General features: G+C 47.7%; 1 protein-coding gene across 6 annotated transcripts in view; it reads left to right on the top strand.

Annotated features, from left to right (window-relative positions):
- Positions 1-2,735: 2,735 nt before the first annotated feature.
- Positions 2,736-18,093, top strand: part of Tbl1x (transducin beta like 1 X-linked) — a 228,018-nt gene continuing 212,660 nt past the window's right edge. For 4 of the 6 annotated variants that reach the window (XM_045140278.1, XM_045140281.1, XM_045140277.1 and 1 more), the window contains exon 1: positions 4,583-4,674. The gene's annotated coding sequence lies outside the window, so the exon portion shown is untranslated. Of the gene's footprint in view, positions 2,993-4,582; positions 4,675-18,093 lie in introns of those variants that run through there. The other 2 variants (XM_045140280.1, XM_045140279.1) reach the window with 1 other exon arrangement.

The raw sequence follows: 18,093 nt of genomic DNA on the forward strand, positions 1-18,093 counted from the left end.
GTGCACCAGGGCCTCCAGCCACTGCAAATGAACTCCAGATGCATGTGCCCCCTTGTGCTTCTGGCTAACGTGGGTACTGGGGAAGCGAGCCTTGAACTGGGGTCCATAGGCTTCACAGGCAAGTGCTTAACCGCTAAGCCATCTCTCCAGCTCTATCATTGCCTTTTACAACAATCTTGGACTAGGTTGGAGTTTTCCTTTTGTACCTGGGAACCTATTTGTACTAGCTGGTCTTTCTTTACAACAGTTATAGGACTGGTGAAAGATTTAATTTGGCTTTGAACTTTTCTTTCTAGAGCCGATGACATCTGTATAAACTATACCTGGTTGGTAAAATACAGTAAGAAAAGGGAAAACATTTTATTGTAATTGAATAGTGAGACATGTGGATCATGGAAAACTGGGTCTATGCTGGTAACAATAGGACTTTCTGAATAGGCCATCCATGGAAGCAAAGGTTGGCACATATGTCAGAAGTCTGATTATCAGATGGGTCTAGGGGAAATTAGATATATTAAGGTCAACGAAAATAAGCATTAACTGCTGGGCATTGTGGTGCATGTCTTTAATCCTATCACTTGAGTCAGAGGTAGGACTGATGAGTTCAAGGCCAGTCTGGGAGTACAGAGCTAGTGTGAGACTTTACCTTGAAAAATCCAAATCAAATAAAATAAGCAAAATAAGCATTGGGTATTTGAGAAGTAGAATACTTCCTTCTATTGTTTTTCTTTTCAAAATAAAATATACTATATTCTTAAGACATTTCCCCCCATACTTTTTGGGTTCACAGGCATGTTTAATGATGCTTTGTTGAATTGTTTTGTGTTTGTGCATGTATATGGTATGTGTAGTGTATGCACGTGTGTATGCAGGTGCATCAGCCATGTGCTCATGTGTGGGGTACAGGGTAAAACATTGCTGTTTTCATGATATGGGTCTCTCACTGAAGCAAGCCCCAGTAACTCTTCCTTGTGTCCAGATCATGGAGACATCTCCTCAGTCCTTAAGTCACTTTTAAATATTTTATCATTTATTCCATTATTTGAGAGAGAGAGAGAAAGAGAAAGAGAAAGAGAGAGAGAGAAAATGGGCACATCAAAACCTCCAGCCACTGAAAATGAACTCCAGACACATGTGCCAACTTGGGCATCTGGCTTTATGTGGGGACTGAGAATCAGACCTGGGTCCTTAGGCGTCTCAGGCAAGCTCCTTAACCACTACACCATCTCTCCAGCCCCCCTTAAGTCATTTTTGTGAAAGTGTAAGGTCTGCCAATATTCTCCCTCCCTCCCTCCCTCCTTTTTTCCCTCCCTTCCTTTCTCCCTCTTCCATCCTTTATTTTTTTCCTTTCTCTGTCATGTGGATACTCGTTTAAAAAGGATGAATGGCCTTTTTTTAAAAATTATATACTTATATATATATTTTTTATTTTTTTAATTAATTAATTTATTTATTTGAGAGCGACAGACACAGAGAGAAAGACAGATAGAGGGAGAGAGAGAGAATGGGCGCGCCAGGGCTTCCAGCCTCTGCAAACGAACTCCAGACGCGTGCGCCCCCTTGTGCATCTGGCTAACGTGGGACCTGGGGAATCGAGCCTCGAACGGGGGTCCTTAGGCTTCACAGGCAAGTGCTTAACCGCTAAGCCATCTCTCCAGCCCTATACTTATATTTTTTGAGGTAGGGTCTCGCTCTAGCCCAGGATGACCTGGAACTCACCATATAGTCTCAGGGTGGCTTCGAACTCACGCAATCCTCTTACCTGTGCCTCCCAAGTGCTGGGATTAAAGGCATGGGCCACCACAACAGCCTCACTGTCTTCTAATTAAAAATTGAAGTAGTTCTTGAAAGAAATGGTAACAGTATTTGTCATGAGTAGATTCTTGTCAGTAGATAAAAATAATTGGAGCGCGCACACACACCTACCTCTTTCCTCTTCTTCAAATGCTGCTTCCTTGTCTCCTTTATTTACTTTCTTTCTTCCACTTCATGGGACTCCATATTTGAAAAATAGCAAAAACACTGAGTAGAATAGACTGACTTTAGACTCTTTCCACCCCTGTTGCACTTTGGAAAGAGAACTTTTGATGATTTTATGATAATAGAGTGGGATCTGCTTTCCTGTCTTAGGTCTTTCAACATTCCTTGGGGAGGGAAAGATTGTCCTCTGGGACTCTTGGACCTTTTACAAAAAAAAATTAATGGATCTAGCTCAGCCTGGCCTGGAACTCCCCATCCTCCTGCCTCAGCCTTCCGAGTGTTGGGAGCCTGCCTATAGTCCTTGACGTTTTATACTTTAAAAAAATGTTTGTGACTATTGGGATGTTTATCAAACAGGCAAAATAGAAGGGTACTCTGTTGCCTAGACAATTGGAGGAGGCCTGAAGTAAATTCTGGTCACACTGCACCCTATTTGGAAAGTGAGGATTTCCAGCACTTTCCCAAACTTTAAATGACAAGCACTTGCCAAAGAAGAGAAACAGACAATGCGGCTTTTTAACCAAGTCATTTTGGAATTTCCAAGCAGCTGGGCTGGGTAGATCAAGGGCAGGTTTGTGCTGCGCAGCTACTTGAGAGTGTGCGGTAGCCGAGGGCCGCGTCCCTGTAAAGCCAAGAGCTGTAATGATGTCAACTTGTTATTTACTTTCCAAATCTGAATGACTGAGCAAGGCGAAAGGAGAATCAATCAACCACAATGTGACCCTACAGGCGGAAAAAACGCAGCGCTCCCACCAGCAGGCGGTGGGGGAAGGGAAGCACGTGTAACCGGGCCAGGGTTGCATCACGAGCGGGCTCGGGTTTTCTATTGCACTCTTCGTTTTCGTTTGCATGTAATCCTCAGCATCAGTCTGAACGAGCTCAGGAGCCCAGGAGCTACGAAGGGCAGGCTCAAGGCAAAGCCCCACCCAGTCCTTTTGGGGGGAATCTTGAATGGCAACTGATAGCTAATAAGCCTCAATCTATTCTGCTGATTCACAATTATGGAGACTGTGTAAGTGTGTATTTTTTTATTGATGTGCTCTAATAATGGTGTAGCAACAGTCGTTTGACATCATTGACGTTGTGCAGCAATGTTTTGCGGGGTGAATTTTAGGTCCGCCTTTTTGATGGAGGACCGGTCCCTTAAAAACTCACCTCGGGTGCCCCTCCTTTCCCCAACAACCGAACAACAAACGGCCCTAGTGTTCAAGGAAGGAGCAAGTGAGGTTATAGTTGAAATTGCTGAGTGTACCGGGCTCTTAGCACCAAGCTTATTAGAAACCAAAGGGAGGGGCCGATTGATTTTAAAAATACTCAGCGATGCAGACACCAAAGGTTCTGAGGAGGAGAGCCGGATATTTATTTAATTGAATTGAAGCCGGGAGTGGGGGGGTGGGGGTTCGTAATCAAAGTGGAGGGGGGATAGGAGCGCTAGGGCTGGGCCAGGCTGGCCATTGCAACCGAAAACACATTGGCGGTCTGAGGCCTGGGGTAGATCCGGGGACCCCAGTTCTCCAACATTTCCTCTCCCAGTCCTCACACTAGAGCTTATTTGCTCCCATCTTCAGGTGCATAAGCTTTGCCCTACGCATTTCTGTTCCTTCCCTTGGAGGTGCTTTGCAAAGGTTGTGGCTCCGCCCGAGCCCCCAATTTGTGGGGTGGAGGTAACCGCCATTGGGGATTGCTGCGAACCGCTAATTTTGAGGCAGCTGCACCCTGGGGCTCTTGGGCGGCTTCAGTTTTGAAGTGGGGGAGGGTCATATTTATCTGACTTGGGCTACCTCCCCAACCTTGCTGGGTGGCCGTGGTTTCCAGCCCCTCAAAGCCACAGTGGAAAGACTGGGTGAGGGTAGGCCGCTGGTTCCTATTAAGAGGCCACGGGGAAGGGACAGGGTTCGGGCCAAAGAGCGTGAAGCTTGGCCTTCCCTTCTCTACCGGGAGGCGTGAAGTGGGGGGTAGAGAAGCTTTGGGGTGAAGAACTATGTAGGTGATGCTGTGTCTGTCCCCCCCAACCCGTGTGTGCGTCGGGTCTCGGGTCCTTCTTAGGAACGACGGGCGGGGGGGGGGGAAGGGCAGGCCTGGAGCCCCAGCTCGGTGTGGGGGTGGGGCTGCTCGGCGTGGGGACGCGCCCCCCCCCCGCGAAGGGGAGGTGCCGCTGGGGCCCGGGAGCCCCTCCCCCTCGCGCTGGGGGAGGGGAGGGCTGGCGAGCAGCCCCCCTGGCCGAGGGGGAAGGGCCTGGCGGAGGCGGTCCCCTGGCGCATCTTCAGCCCAGCGTCCGCTCGCTCGTTCGCTCGCTCGCTCGTTCGTTCGCTCGCTCGAAGCTGCTCGTCGCGCAGGTCGGTGCCCGCGCGGGTCCCTCCCGCTGTCCCGCCCTCTGCTCGCCGCCGCTCCCTGCCCAGCCCCCTCACTCCCGCGCTCGCGAGCGACGAGCCGCCAGCGCCCCCGCCCCGCCGCCGCCGCCGCCGCCGCCGCAGCGCCCTCCGGCCGCCATTCGCTACCGAAACTTTCCAGCGCCCTCGCCTCTTGGGGACCCGGCGGCTGCGGGGCGGGGGCGGCCGGGGGCGGCGCGCGGCTGCTCCGGGGCGCCGAGCCCTCCACGGCCCGCGACGCGCCACTGCCCGAGCTGGGTGACGACGAACTGGCGACCGGAGGAACACACGGAGTGCGCCCACAAGTTGCGTGGCTCGCGGCGAGGTGACTGTGCATGGGGTCTCCGCGGGTGGGAGAAGGGGAGCAAACTTCTCCAAGCCCAAGGGGCACGGCGAAGACCCCGCTTGGGGATTCGGGCTAGACGCCCGCCCGCCCCTGCAGCTCCAGAGGGGCAGGTCCCCAAGTGTCCCCTGGGGCACTGGGGTGCGGGTGGGGCGCGCTCCCTGCAGGCTGAACAATACTCTCGGGGTGGCCGCTCCCCAAAGTGCTTGCGCACGGGGGACAGGCGGAGGCGCGGGGAGGTGCTCCTTTGTTTTGGGAAGGGAAGAGGTGGGCTGGCAAGTTTAGGGAAGCTCTGCAGTTCTGTCCTTTTGGCCCTTTGTCTGTGGCTCGAAGGGCAGGGTAAACCCGTGAGGGTCGAGGACTCGGGGGTCCGCGCTGTATTCCCTATGGGGGAGGGGAGCCCCATTCATCCCTGGGGCGCGGGCTGGCGCACCGGGAACCCGGTGGATGCGATGTGTCGCGCCGAGTAGAGTGGCGGACGAGGTGACGCGGGCCCCGCGTCTGATCAGCTTCCGAGGTGCAAACTGACCAGGAAGTGCGGAGCCCCCTTCCCACACCCACCCTCAGGCCCGAGCGCCCGAACCCGGCTGGAAGCGACTCCAGTGGAGGGTGGCGCCCTTGGCCGGGCGAGGGACCGCAGAGCGCGGCCTGGTGAAGATGCAGACCTGTTGCTCTTCGGATTGGGGGGTGGGGAGGGCGCCCCAGATTTGCAGCTCCCATCAGCGTCTTGCACACCAAGGGACTTTCCCTAACGTGGGGACGGGTGCTCACAACGCGCGTGTGTGTGTGTGTGTGTGTGTGTGTGTGTGTGTGTGTGTGTTTTGACGGTGGTGGTGAGGGGAGTGCGCCTGAGGGAATTGGTGATCTCGGGGTTGGTGGCCACCTGGGCGCCCAGAGGCCCACCCGCGCTCAGGTTGGGCTCGAACTTCACAAGCTGGGTCTGCGTGTGGTAGAGCCCCACGCATTGGAAATCCCACAAAGTTCGGGTCCACATGTTTCTTTTCGGGTTGGTGATACTGTGGAGCAAAACCTAAAAACAAAACAGAGAAACCAAACCTCTGTTGCTGTGCAAGTGTTTCTGCTTTGTTTGTGGCTTGACATGACTTCTGGTGTTTTCCTCTTCTGAGGAGGACTAAGTCTCCCTGGTTTATCCTGGAAGAAGAGAGACAGGACTTAGGGAAGGGGTGCTCCTTGCTGAGGTCTCCAGGCTTTAGAAGTAGCAAATTGGTCATGCCAATATTATGAAGAGTTTACCCCTGGTCAGTCCTAGAAAAGACGCAGGGAAATAAAAAAGTAAAATAGAGTGTTCAGAAGGGAACAATTAAGACGTTAGGTTGGCGCTTTTATTTTAAAGGGATTTGGTATCTAATTTTTTTAGCAGATTTTAGTGGAAAACCACCCACCTGGGTAATTAGTACAAGGATAAGAGTTGAAGTTCACTTGATATGTTTATTAATATGGCCCCCTAAGGTTATTCCAGTCTTTAATCAAACACCCACCAATGAGACAGAAATGGGAGATAGGGTTTAGTGCTGTCATCTATCGGAGGACACATTTTCCCTCTTAACTGGGGTCAGAGAAGTCTACTTTTCAAGAGGTCTGCAGAAAATGATCACTTTATTGTGGGCATGCTCAGAAGTGGAGCCTTTCGTCCATTACATCAGAACCACTGAGAGTTTTATTTCTTACCTCCTTTTTATGGTAATGTTGACAAATACTAAAAAAAAAAGAAAAAAAAAGTATCACAGTCATTGAATGCTGAGTATTGTGCAAAGCCCAGGGGACACAAACCAAGACCTTTTGGGGACTTTGGAGGAGGGTAGCTGTCCAACAGCAGATCCTTGGGGTGCTGGCTATTCTTAACCTTTGATCCAGGGTTGGCTCAGTATGAAAGTTGTGAATATTCCCTCTAAATTTACTGGATCAATCCCTATGCCTCCCCCAAACATCTTTCTGCTTCTGAACGTTTCGCTGTTCTAGTAGGGCATACAGCCTATAGGGTTACTAGTGATGCTGTATAGGGCCATGGAGTCATAGATGGGCTTGAACTGCACTTCTGTCTGACAAGAGCTTGTGTTTCCATCTATATGGTGAGATCATGGATCTACCTTACCAGGCACTTGGGAGAGTGTCAGTGGGTACTATAGCCAAGAAAGTGGGTGCCTAGAGCGACCAAATCTGTCTCTATCCCAAGGAATGTTTTGAGAGAAAAGCCTGCTTTATCCACATTTAGTGTGAACTAATGCTTGACCAGTTTGACCTTGATGTCCTGTAATTTTTCTGAGCATAATTTTCTTTCTTTGGGCTGATCATTGTTTTTCTCTGTCCAAGAATCAAAAGAAACGGCTGGAGAAATGGCTCAGCAGTTGAGGTGCTTGCCTGCAAAACCTAATGACCCAGCTTCGATTCCCCAGTACCCATGTAAAGTCAGATGTGCAAAGTGGCGGGCGTGTTGTCTGTGGTTGTAAATAAATAAAATATTTTTTTAAAAAAAGAATCAAAAGAAAAGCTGAAATAGTCCTACATGGGCATTGCAAGGACCAAGAGAGAGAGAGAGTGCAGACATTTTCTGTGCCCTTGCAGGCTTTGTGACTTCAGTTTCTCTCGAAGCTGAGACATAAGATCACATATTCAAGGCCTGTCTGGCCAAGAGTGAGTTCATGGCCAGCCTGGGCAACAAAGTGAGATCCTGGTTCAAAATAAAGTAAAAAAAAAACTGCTAAGTATGTTGTTCAGTGGCACAGCTCTTGCCTAGTATGTAGTGGGCCCTTAGCTCAATCTCCAGACCTGCAAAAAAAAAAAAAAAGAAACTCACACCCAATGCCCTCCCCACCCTGAAAAACGTGTGCATTTTGTTGTACAAATAAAGTAACCATCTTTACATTACAAAATATTCTACTTTCAGAATTAATATATATATATATATATATATTTATTTATTTATTTATTAAAGAGATTGTGTGTATGGGTGCACCAGGGCAAATGAACTCCAGACAAATGCACCACTTTGTGTATCTAGCTTTACGTGGGTAACTGGGGATTTGGACCTGAATTGTCAGGCTTTGTAAGCATTTGCCTTTAACCGCTGGAGACAGTCCCCTGCGTTGAAAATTTTATGGATTTCACCCTATGGATAACAGCTGTTTCCATTTTCTAGCCAAGAACACTAACCCTTGCAGAGAAGGAGTAAAGTACTCATATAACCTACCGGAAGGAAGGGAGGGTGTGTGAGTCCCAAAGCCCAGTTGTTAAACTTGGGTTTTTTTTGGTCTCATGTAGCATGGATTTTCCCACTTGGAAACCAGACATAAATTACACTGTCCCTCCCCCACCCCAGCATCTCTATTGCGTGTTAATAGAGATCTGTGCTTCCATATTAGGCAGATCTCAACACTACCTCTAAAGGTGGACCATAGTGCTGACATTGTTTTTTATAGGTTTACCATTGGGTTTGGTGGCCACTAAGCTGCATGTGTGTATTTAGACTTAGCTGAAAATAACAGCTCTGATTTACCATAAAGTGAATTTCACAGACTCTATGAGCACATGGGAAATGGATAGTGGATAGTAGTAAATGTGTGAAAACAGTGAGAACTCACCTGAAAAGTTGTCCTCTGCCACACGCATCCACACAACACACATACATAAATGCCAAATCAAACTTTTGATAATGGAGGGAAAAAAAAGACAAATGCAGGGCTGTAGAGATGGCTTAGCGGTTAAGCGCTTGCCTGTGAAGCCTAAGGACTCTGGTTCGAGGCTCGGTTACCCAGGTCCCACGTTAGCCAGATGCACAAGGGGGCGCACGCGTCTGGAGTTCGTTTGCAGAGGCTGGAAGCCCTGGCGCGCCCATTCTCTCTCTCTCCCTCTATCTGTCTTTCTCTCTGTGTCTGTCGCTCTCAAATAAATAAAAATTAAAAAAAAAAAAAGACAAATACATTGTGGGCTATGTTGGCTCACACTTGTGATTCTAGCACTGAAGAGGCTGGGATCAGAGGATTGCTGCTAGTTCCAGGCCAATCAGAGGTACATAAAAGCTATAAAAATATTGAAATAAATATGAATCATTTATTTTGTGTTTAACAGGTGTGAGTGTGCACATGCGTGCGTGCGGATGCATGCACTTGTCATTCCTGCCAGAGCTAGAGAAGAACCTCGGGTGCTCTTTTCTAACCCTCAACTCTGTATTTTCTTTCTTCTTTTGAAATTTTTTCATAGACAACTTCTATACTTAACAGGCAATAAACCATGATAATGCCTTCCCCTCCCCCACTTCCCCATTACAGCCATCATATCCCCTCCCTCTCTCCATTAATCTCTTTTATTTTTATGTCATCGTCTTTTTCTCCTATTATGAGGGTCTTGTGAAGCTATTGCTAGGCACTGTGAGGTCTTGGTTATGGAGGCCAAATTCTATCCAGACAATTGTATGTAAGGAGTGGTACCCTTCATTTGGCTCTTATGGTCTTTCCGCCACCTCTTCCGCAATGGACCCTGAGCCTTGGAGGGTGTGATGGAGATGTTTCAGTGCTGAGCACTCCTCCGTCCCTTCTTCTCAGCACTATGTGCCTTTTGGGTCATCCCAGTGGTCTTTGCCATCTGAAAAGAGAAGCTTCTCTAACCAGAAGTGAGAGTAGCATTAATATATGAGTATGAACGTTAAGTGTAGTGCTTTCTTCAACCCTGAGCTGCCATTGGTCAGTAATCTGTGCCTTATGTCTCTTCCTCACGAGGGTCATGGATGTGCATGGCCATGCCAAGTTTTTGTTGTTGTTGTTGTTTTGAGGTAGGGTCTCACTGTAGCTCAGGCTGACCTGGAATTAACGCTGTCATCTCAGGGTGGCCTTGAACTCATGGTGATCCTCCTACCCCTGACTCCCAAGTGCTGGGATTAAAGGCATGCACCATCACGCCTGGCTAGTTTATTTTTATTTTTTTAATGTGGGTTCTGAGGAGTTCAATTAGGCTGTCTCTGGGCCAAGAGGCTCTCATGCCTAAATGGCAAGTGCCCTTAAGCCTTGAGCCATCTCCCCAAACCCCCTAAATAAAACAACTTTCTTTTGTGATACTGATTCTTGAACCTAAGACCTTGCACATGCTTGGTAAGTATCTCTGAACTGTATCACCAACCTCCTTTTGAAAAACTTTTTTTTTTTTTTTTGAGGTAGGGTCTCACTCTGGTCCAGGCTGACCTGGAATTAACTCTTTAGTCTCAGGGTGGCCTTGAACTCACGGTGATCCTCCTACCTCTGCCTCCTGACTGCTGGGATTAAAGGCGTGCGCCACCACGCCCGGCTAAAACTTTTTATTTTGAGACTGGGTCTCATTAAGTTGCACAAGGTAGCCTAGAACTCATTTTGTAGTCTTGGCTGGCTTTGAACTTGTCAACATCTATTTTTAGTCTCTGGTGTAGCTGGGATGACAGGCCTGTGACATCAACCCTAGTAGGTGTCTTAATGTTTTTTTAGTTCCTTTCTGATTTCTGGGTACCTTGAACTCTCCTGTCCTTTCCTTGAAGTTTAAGTCCTAAGTATTAAGGTTGAATTTCTTGAGGTCATAAATCCTCTGGATTAATATATTGACAAAAGAAATGCTTTCTAAAATGTGAGGCCTCACAGTAGTCAGTTACTTTAACCAAAAAAAAAAAAGAAAAAAAAAAGAAAAAGAAAATAGCTGTTAGTTTCTGGCAAGATGGCCCTTGACTCAGGACTTACCTTAATTACTTATTTGCTATGTTCTTTGCATAGCTCTTTCTGTGCGTGTTTTATAAACGTGGTTAGAAATTGCATGTGGAAATGAGGACACAACCTTTTGTCTGTCGAGGATATGACTTAGCTGTTGCTCACGTACTATGTATTTTGTCTCCTTTTTTTCTCGGCGTGTGTACGTGGGTGTGCATGCATTTGGAGGCCCTAAATGGATGTTTCACTGTCTTCTCCAGTTGCTCTTCACTTTATTCTTTAAGGCAGGGTCCCTCCTTGAACCTAGAGCTCGCTGATTTGACTAGCCAGCTCCTCCTAGGGATCCTCCTGTCTCCGCCTCTTCAGGGCTGGGATCATGGGTGTGCACTACCACAGGTGGCTTGTACGTAGGTGCTGGGGATCGAACTCAGCTCCTCTCATGCTTGTGCCGCAGGCGCTATATTCACTGAGCCATCTCCCCAGCTCCCTTTTATTTTGTTATCTTATAATTATTTAAAAAATATATTTATTTGCAAGGAGAGAGAAGGGGAGGAGTAAATGGGCACGCCAGGGCCTCTTGCCATTGCAGATGAATTCCGGATGCTTGTGCTACTTTGTGCATCTGGCTTTATTTGGGTACTGGGGAATCGAACCTGGCCTGTCGTGCTTTACAAGCAAGCACCTTTAACTCCTGAGCCATCTCCACAGCCCTATTTTTATTTTTTATTTCTTTGTGCTCATTCTAGCTCGGGCTGACCTGGCATTCACTCTGTAACGTCAGACTGGCCTTGAATTTATGGAGAGTCTCCTACCTCAACATCCCAAGTGCTGGGATTATAGGCATGAACCACCATGCCGAGCTTTATTTGTTAATTATATTACTGTTTCATTTTTTTTTTTCTATTTTGAGACAGGATCTGGATTATATGTAGTCCTGCCTGACCTGGAATTTGCTATGTAGCCCAAGCTGGCTTTGAATTTGATAATCCTCCTGCCTTGGCCTCCCAAATGCTGGGTTGACAGGTGCATGCCATTATGTTTAACTCTGTCAGAATTTAGAAACTTAAAGGTGCTCTCGGCTGTGTAGAAAGGGTTCCTCTAAGGGGAGGCCATGCGACCAAAAAAAAAAAAAAACAAAAAAAAAAAACCAAAAAACCACCACCACCACCACCACAGTAGGCCTGTAGTTGAGGTCCTCTGCTGTAGTTTCTGAAGGGTAGAAGGACACCTCAGATGCCCCTCCCCCACTAAGGTTCCTGCTGCTTTTCCCTATTGGGGACCTTTGGTCCTACACAAATAATCTCTTTCTCAGCTGAGGTGAGGCAAGACTTTTGTTTCCACCCTGGTTTCCTGGTACCTGGCATTTGCCCCCCTTTTTTCCCCTTAAGAAGTAGTATGTACTCTACCTCCAATAAATTGTTAATCTTTCACCACCGAATGCATCTCAAAACTCATTCTAATGAGGAAGCAAAGCCAGATTAAAATCATTTTATAAACACCTTTTTTAACATTGGAAAGAAAGACAACCCCCCTCAACTATGTTTTTTTTTTTTTTTTGTTGTTGTTCTTTGTTTTTGTTTTTCAAGGTGGAGTCTCCCTCTAGCCCAGGCTGACCTGGAATTCAAAATGGAGTCTCAGGGTGGCCTTGAACTCGCTGTGATCCTCCTACCTCTGCCTCCCAAGTGCTGGGATTACAGATGTGTGCCACCACGCCCAGCCGTAACTATTTTTTAGTGTGAAGGAAGAAACTGGCCCGTGCAGCTGGGGACTGGAGTTGAGGTTCTCCTCCGGAGTCTTTCACCCTTGACTCCTTTTTGTGCGGTTCTTCCAAATGGACTCCACTGGCCGATTGGCAGAAATGAACCTCTCAGAACTAAAACAAATAGCTGGGTGGAGAAGATACTGAAAAATGTCCATGTTTACAAAGACCAGTGACAACCTACTTGGAGAATTCTGTGTGTGTGTGCAGGTTGATCTCAGGTATCTTCTTCCATCACTTGCCACCTTGTGTTTTGGGTTTTTTTTTTTTTTTTTGGTTTTTCCAAGATAGGGTCTCACTCTAGTCCAGGCTGACCTGGAATTAACTCTGTCATCTCAGGGTGGCCTTGAACTCATGGTGATCCTCCTACCTCTGCTTCCTGAGTGCTGGGATTAAAGGCATGCGCCACCACGCCCGGCTCACCTTGTTTTTTTTTGGGGGGGGTTGGGTCTCTCATGGAACCTGGCTCACTGATTAGGCTAGGCTAGCCAGTCAGTGAGCCCCAAGGATTTCATCTCTGCCTGCCTAGCATTGGGGGGTACAGGTATGTGCTACTGTCCCCAGTGAAGGGGAGAAAAACAGCTGTGGAGAAATATCATCCCAGGCAGGAAGCAGGGCCCTTGTTTCGGATGGCTGTGGTCCCTGAGCTGCCCCATCTCACCATGACCACTGTGTGTACTGTCATTCCTATCACATAGTTATGGAGCATCCTGAAAAATCTCAAAAAATGAAGGCACAGAAGGTGATACTTGATGGGAATGGTAGTGTGGACCTTGGGCTCTGGCATGCTGCTCTTGATGGATGAATGAATGGTTCTCAACAGGGACAATTTGGCCCCACCATGTGGAGATAGATGTTTTGGATAGTAATAGATGGAGGAGGACAGAGTATTTCAGGCATCCAGAGGGTGGAGGCCTAGGGGTACTGCTACGTGGTTTTGGATATGTTTTGTGTGTGCCCCTCAGAAACTTGAGTGCCAGAAGCTTGGTACCCAGTGCGCTTGTGCTAAGAGATGGAACTTTGAAGTCATGGGACTGGCAGTCAGGTCCTGGAAATGTCAGTTTGAAAATAATGTTAGTCTTCTGGAGTGGGTTCTCTCTCTCTCCCAATTTTTTTTTTTTTTTTTTTGGTTTTTCGAGGTAGGGTCTCACTCTAGCCCAGGCTGACCTGGAATTCACTATGGAGTCTCAGGGTGGCCTCGAACTCACGGCAATCCTCCTACCTCTGCCACCCGAGTGCTGGGATTAAAGGCGTGGGCCACCACGCCCGGCTCATTTTTTTTTTAAAATTTATTTATTTGAGAGCGACAGACACAGAGAGAAAGACAGATAGAGGGAGAGAGAGAGAATGGGCGCACCAGGGCTTCCAGCCTCTGCAAACAAACTCCAGATGTGTGCGCCCCCTTGTGCATCTGGCTAACGTGGGACCTGGGGAACCGAGCCTCGAACCGGGTCCTTAGGCTTCACAGGCAAGCGCTTAACCGCTAAGCCATGTCTCCAGCCCTCAATTTGTTTTTTAAAAAGCTAACTTGGCTGTCTGAATCTTGCCAGGTTCCTGTCTTGACATGTGATCTCTCCCATTCCCTTGATGCTTTTCATCACCATAGTGTGATGTAGCCAAGAGGCCTTCACCAAAACCCAGCTGATGTTGACAACATGCTCTTGAACTTCCAGAACTGTGAACCTAAAACCTGTGTACTTGGGAAAAGTATCTAGCTTCAGGTGTTTTGTTATAGCAGCAGAAAGTGAACTAGGGCTGGGGTTGGTAGAGTGCCTGGCTAGCAAGTGTGGATTTGATCGCCAGCACCACGTAACGTGGGCACACCTGTACCTAGGAAGAGGCAGGAGGGTGAAGAGTTCAGGATCATCATCAGCTAGAAAGTGAGTTTCAGATAGCCTGGGCTACATGAGACCCTTTCTCAAAAAAAGAAGGGAAGCCGGGCGTGGTGATGCACACCTGTAATCCCAATCCCAGCACTTGGGAGGCAGAGGTAGGAGGATCACTGTGAGTTCAAGGCCACCCTGAGACTTTATAGTGAATTCCAGGTCAGCCTGGGCCAGAGTGAGACCCTACCTCATAAAACAAAACAAAAAAAAAAGGTGCTGGAGAGATGGCTTAGTGGTTAAGCGTTTGCCTGTGAAGCCTATGGACCCTGGTTCAAGGCCCGATTCCCCAGGACCCATGTAAGCCAGATGCACAGGGTGGCACATGCATCTGGAGTTCATTTGCAGTGGCCAGAGGCCCTGGTATGCCCATTCTCTCTCTCTCTCTCTCTCTCTCTCTCTCTCTCTCGCTCTCGCTCTCGCTCTCGCTCTCTCTCTCTCCCTCTTTGTCTGTGTTGCTCACAAATAAATAAAAACAAACAAACAAAATAATAAAAAGAAGAAAAAAAGAAGTGGACTAATGTAACGTCTTATAGAGTATAGATCAGCTCTCATCACAGAATGTTTAGCACTCAGTAGCGAGAGTGCGAAGAAGCAGAAACCTTGAATTACATAGTCACCTGTGTGAACCTATTTTGGCCAAGGTCTGTGGGGAAGGTGAATGCTAAAGGGGAGAGAGAAGGTGGGGAGGGATCAACAGAGACAAAGGTAGAGACACCCAGGCTGACATGAAGCTCTCAGGGATTGTCTCACCGCAGCGCCAGGACTAAAGGCATGTGTCACCACACTGGGCGAGGTCTGTCCTTTCTTTTTTTCTTTCTTCTTTGTTGAGATAGGGTCTCACCTCCCGTCTCAGCCTGTGGAGTGCGTGGATTCTAGGCATGCACCATCGCATCCAGCTGTGAACCATGCAAGTTTGGGGAGATTTGTTAGGAAGGAAATGACAATAGTGCTGATGGCTACTGGAAGAGATGGGCTCCGAAACATCTTAAAAGCCACCAGGGTTTGGGTGTGGGGGAGGGGCCCTGGCCTCCTAAGCGCTGAGAGCCCAGCTGTGTGGTCACCTTGGGTGCGGGTTTCTCAGCGCCCGCCTGCCTTTGGCTTTATTGATGTGGGCGCAGATGGGCTGGGCCTGGCTCGGCTGGGGGTCAGCTGCTTTGTAGGAATCCCCTAGACAGCCTGCCTGTCTTGCGTTCATGCAGACTCAGAGATGACCCAGTTGAAATGCTGGTCAGCCTGGAATTTTAGTGTCCCTTGGTAAACAGGGATATTTAGGAAACGTGAGGGTGCCTGTAAGTGGCCGAGGTTTTGGCTGTTTGCTGGATTCTAGATGTCGCTGCTTTCTGTGACCCTACAGCTAGTGGTTTGGGGACCCTGTGTGTGGACCTGTGTTTTGTTTTTATTTGTAAATTAATTGACTTATTTGTGTATGTGGATGCGTATGGAAATGGACCATAGTCTCTTGTCACTACAAATAAAGCCAGACACGTTTGCCACTTTGCTTTATGTGCATGCTGGGGAATTGACCCCAGACTGGCAGGCTTTGCAAGTGAGTTCCTTTAATTGCTGCACCCTCTCCTCAGCCCCTGACCTGTGTTTTGTTTGAGGAAGCTGTCTTCCAACTACCCGGAGCTAAGGTGCTTAGAATGTGGCCCTAGTGGGCTTTGATCTTCCTGTGCCATTTCCACCACCCAGATTCTAGTGAGCCCCAAAGCTCAGCCAGGTACAGGTGAGATGGCCAGGGGGGGAATCTGTGCCCTGCACTGATTGCATATTTTGGAAAGAAGCTTGGGGGGGGGGGGGCAGAGAGGAATTACAATTTACTCTCTAGGATTCTTTTTTTTTTAAATTTTTTTTATTTGAGAGTGACAGACACAGAGAGAAAGACAGAGGGAGAGAGAGAGAATGGGCGCGCCAGGGCTTCCAGCCTCTGCAAATGAACTCCAAACGCGTGCGCCCCCTTGTGCATCTGGCTAACGTGGGACCTGGGGAACCGAGCCTCGAACTGGGGTCCTTAGGCGTCACAGGCAAGCGCTTAACCACTAAGCCATCTCTCCAGCCCTCTCTAGGATTCTTAAACTAAATGTAATAGAATCACTTACTATAATGTTTACTATAAACTTATAATTTCCTCTTTTCCAAAATTGGGGATTGGCTCTAGAATTTTCTCTGTCAGTTATGGTGTTCTTTAGCAATTGGTTTACTTTCTTTATTTTTATTTTATTTTATTTTTTTTAATTTTGTTTTTATTTATTTATTTGCAAGCAACAGACAGAGAGAGAAAGTGGCAGATAGAGAGAGAGAATGGGCACACCAGGGCCTCCAGCCACTGCAAACAAACTCCAGATGCGTGTACCCCCTTGTGCACCTGGCTAATGTGGGTCCTGGGGAATCAAGCCTCGAACCGGGGTCCTTAGGCTTCATAGGCAAGTGCTTAACCACTAAGCCATCTCTCCAGCCCCGGTTTACTTTCTTTTCTTTCTTTTTTTAAATTTCAGGGCTAGTTTCATATATTTAAAAATATATTGGGGGTCTGGGACACAGATCAGTTTGATAGCGTGCTTGCTGGGCATGCATAAAGCCTTGGGTTGATCCCTAACAGTGCATAAACTGAGTGTGGTGGTGCAGGCCTGTAATCCCAGCATTTGGGAGATAGAGGCAGGGGGATTAGAATCAATTCAATACTAGCCCATGCCATATGATATCTTGTCTCAAAAAAAAACCAAAAAAGCCAGGTGTAGTGGTGCACGCCTTTAATTAATCCCAGAGCTCAGAAGGCAGAGGTAAGAGGATTGTCGTGAGTTCGAGGCCACCCTGAGACTAAATTCAAGGTCAGCCTGGGCTAGAGTGAGACCCTACCTCGAAAAACCAAAAAAAAAAAAAAAAAAAAAAAGAAAATACTGAAACGTAGCTCCTTCCACAGAATATTGAAACAGTCTGAGCCGGGCGTGGTGGCGCACGCCTTTAATCCGAGCACTCGGGAGGCAGAGGTAGGAGGATCGCCATAAGTTCAAGGCCACCCTGAGATGACAGAGTTAATTCCAGGTCAGCCTGGACCAGAGTGAGACCCTACCTTGAAAAACCAAAAAAAAAAAAAAAAAAAAAAAGAAACAGTCCCTTCCACAGCACCTCTGCTTCCAGGGCTTAGTTCTTTCCCCCACAAAGACAAATGTTGATTTTTTTTTTGTTGTTGTTTTCAGTTTTTCGAGGTAGGGTCTCACTCTAGCCCAGGCTGACCTTGAATTTAGTCTCAGGGTGGCCTCGAACTCACGACAGTCCTCTTACCTCTGCCTTCTGAGCTCTGGGATTAAAGGCGTGCACCACCACGCACGGCTGCGTGTTCATTTTTAGATGTGATCAAGAGCAAAGAAGGAACAGCACACCTTTTCTTAGTGTGGGAGAAACCACAGCCACACGACATTACACGCTTTTGTTGTGGTGGCTAAGTCTGTGCTTTTTACCTGCATTGCTTCATCTTTGCCACCAAGTTGGCTGACATGGGACATTGTCTGGTGAGCTTTGAAAGACTGCTGTAACCTTTATGCACAGATGAAAGATGTTTAATATGTTATGTACAGTGAACCAGAAGGTGAAAGCAATGCCTTCAGCCTCAAAAGTAAGACACTTGGGCTGGAGGGATGGCTTAGCAGTTAGGGTGGTGGCCTGCAAAGCCAAAGGACCCGGGTTCGATTCCCCAGGACCCACGTAAGCCAGCTGCCGAAGGTGGCACGTGCTTCTGGAATTTGTTTACAGTGGCTGGAGACCCTGGTGCACCCATTTATTCTCTCTCTCTCTTAAATAAATAAAAATAAAATATTAAAAAAATGACACACTTATACATGAAAAGCTTGAAGTCTTTCCCACAGATTGATCATGTGAATATAAACCAGACAAGGCAGGAGTTTTTTCATTTGTTTGTTGGAAAAAAAAAATGAAGAAGTTTATTCCTAAATCCCGGCACAGGAGAGGCTGAGGTAGGAAGATTGCTGTGAATGCAGGCTAACCTGATAGACTGAGTGAGATGCTGCCTCAAATAATCACCTCTCCACCAAATGTATTTGTTGAGACAGGGGCGCAT

This window comes from Jaculus jaculus, chromosome X (genome assembly GCF_020740685.1).
Source record: "Jaculus jaculus isolate mJacJac1 chromosome X, mJacJac1.mat.Y.cur, whole genome shotgun sequence".
In the NCBI taxonomy this organism is placed as follows: Eukaryota; Metazoa; Chordata; class Mammalia; order Rodentia; family Dipodidae; genus Jaculus; species Jaculus jaculus.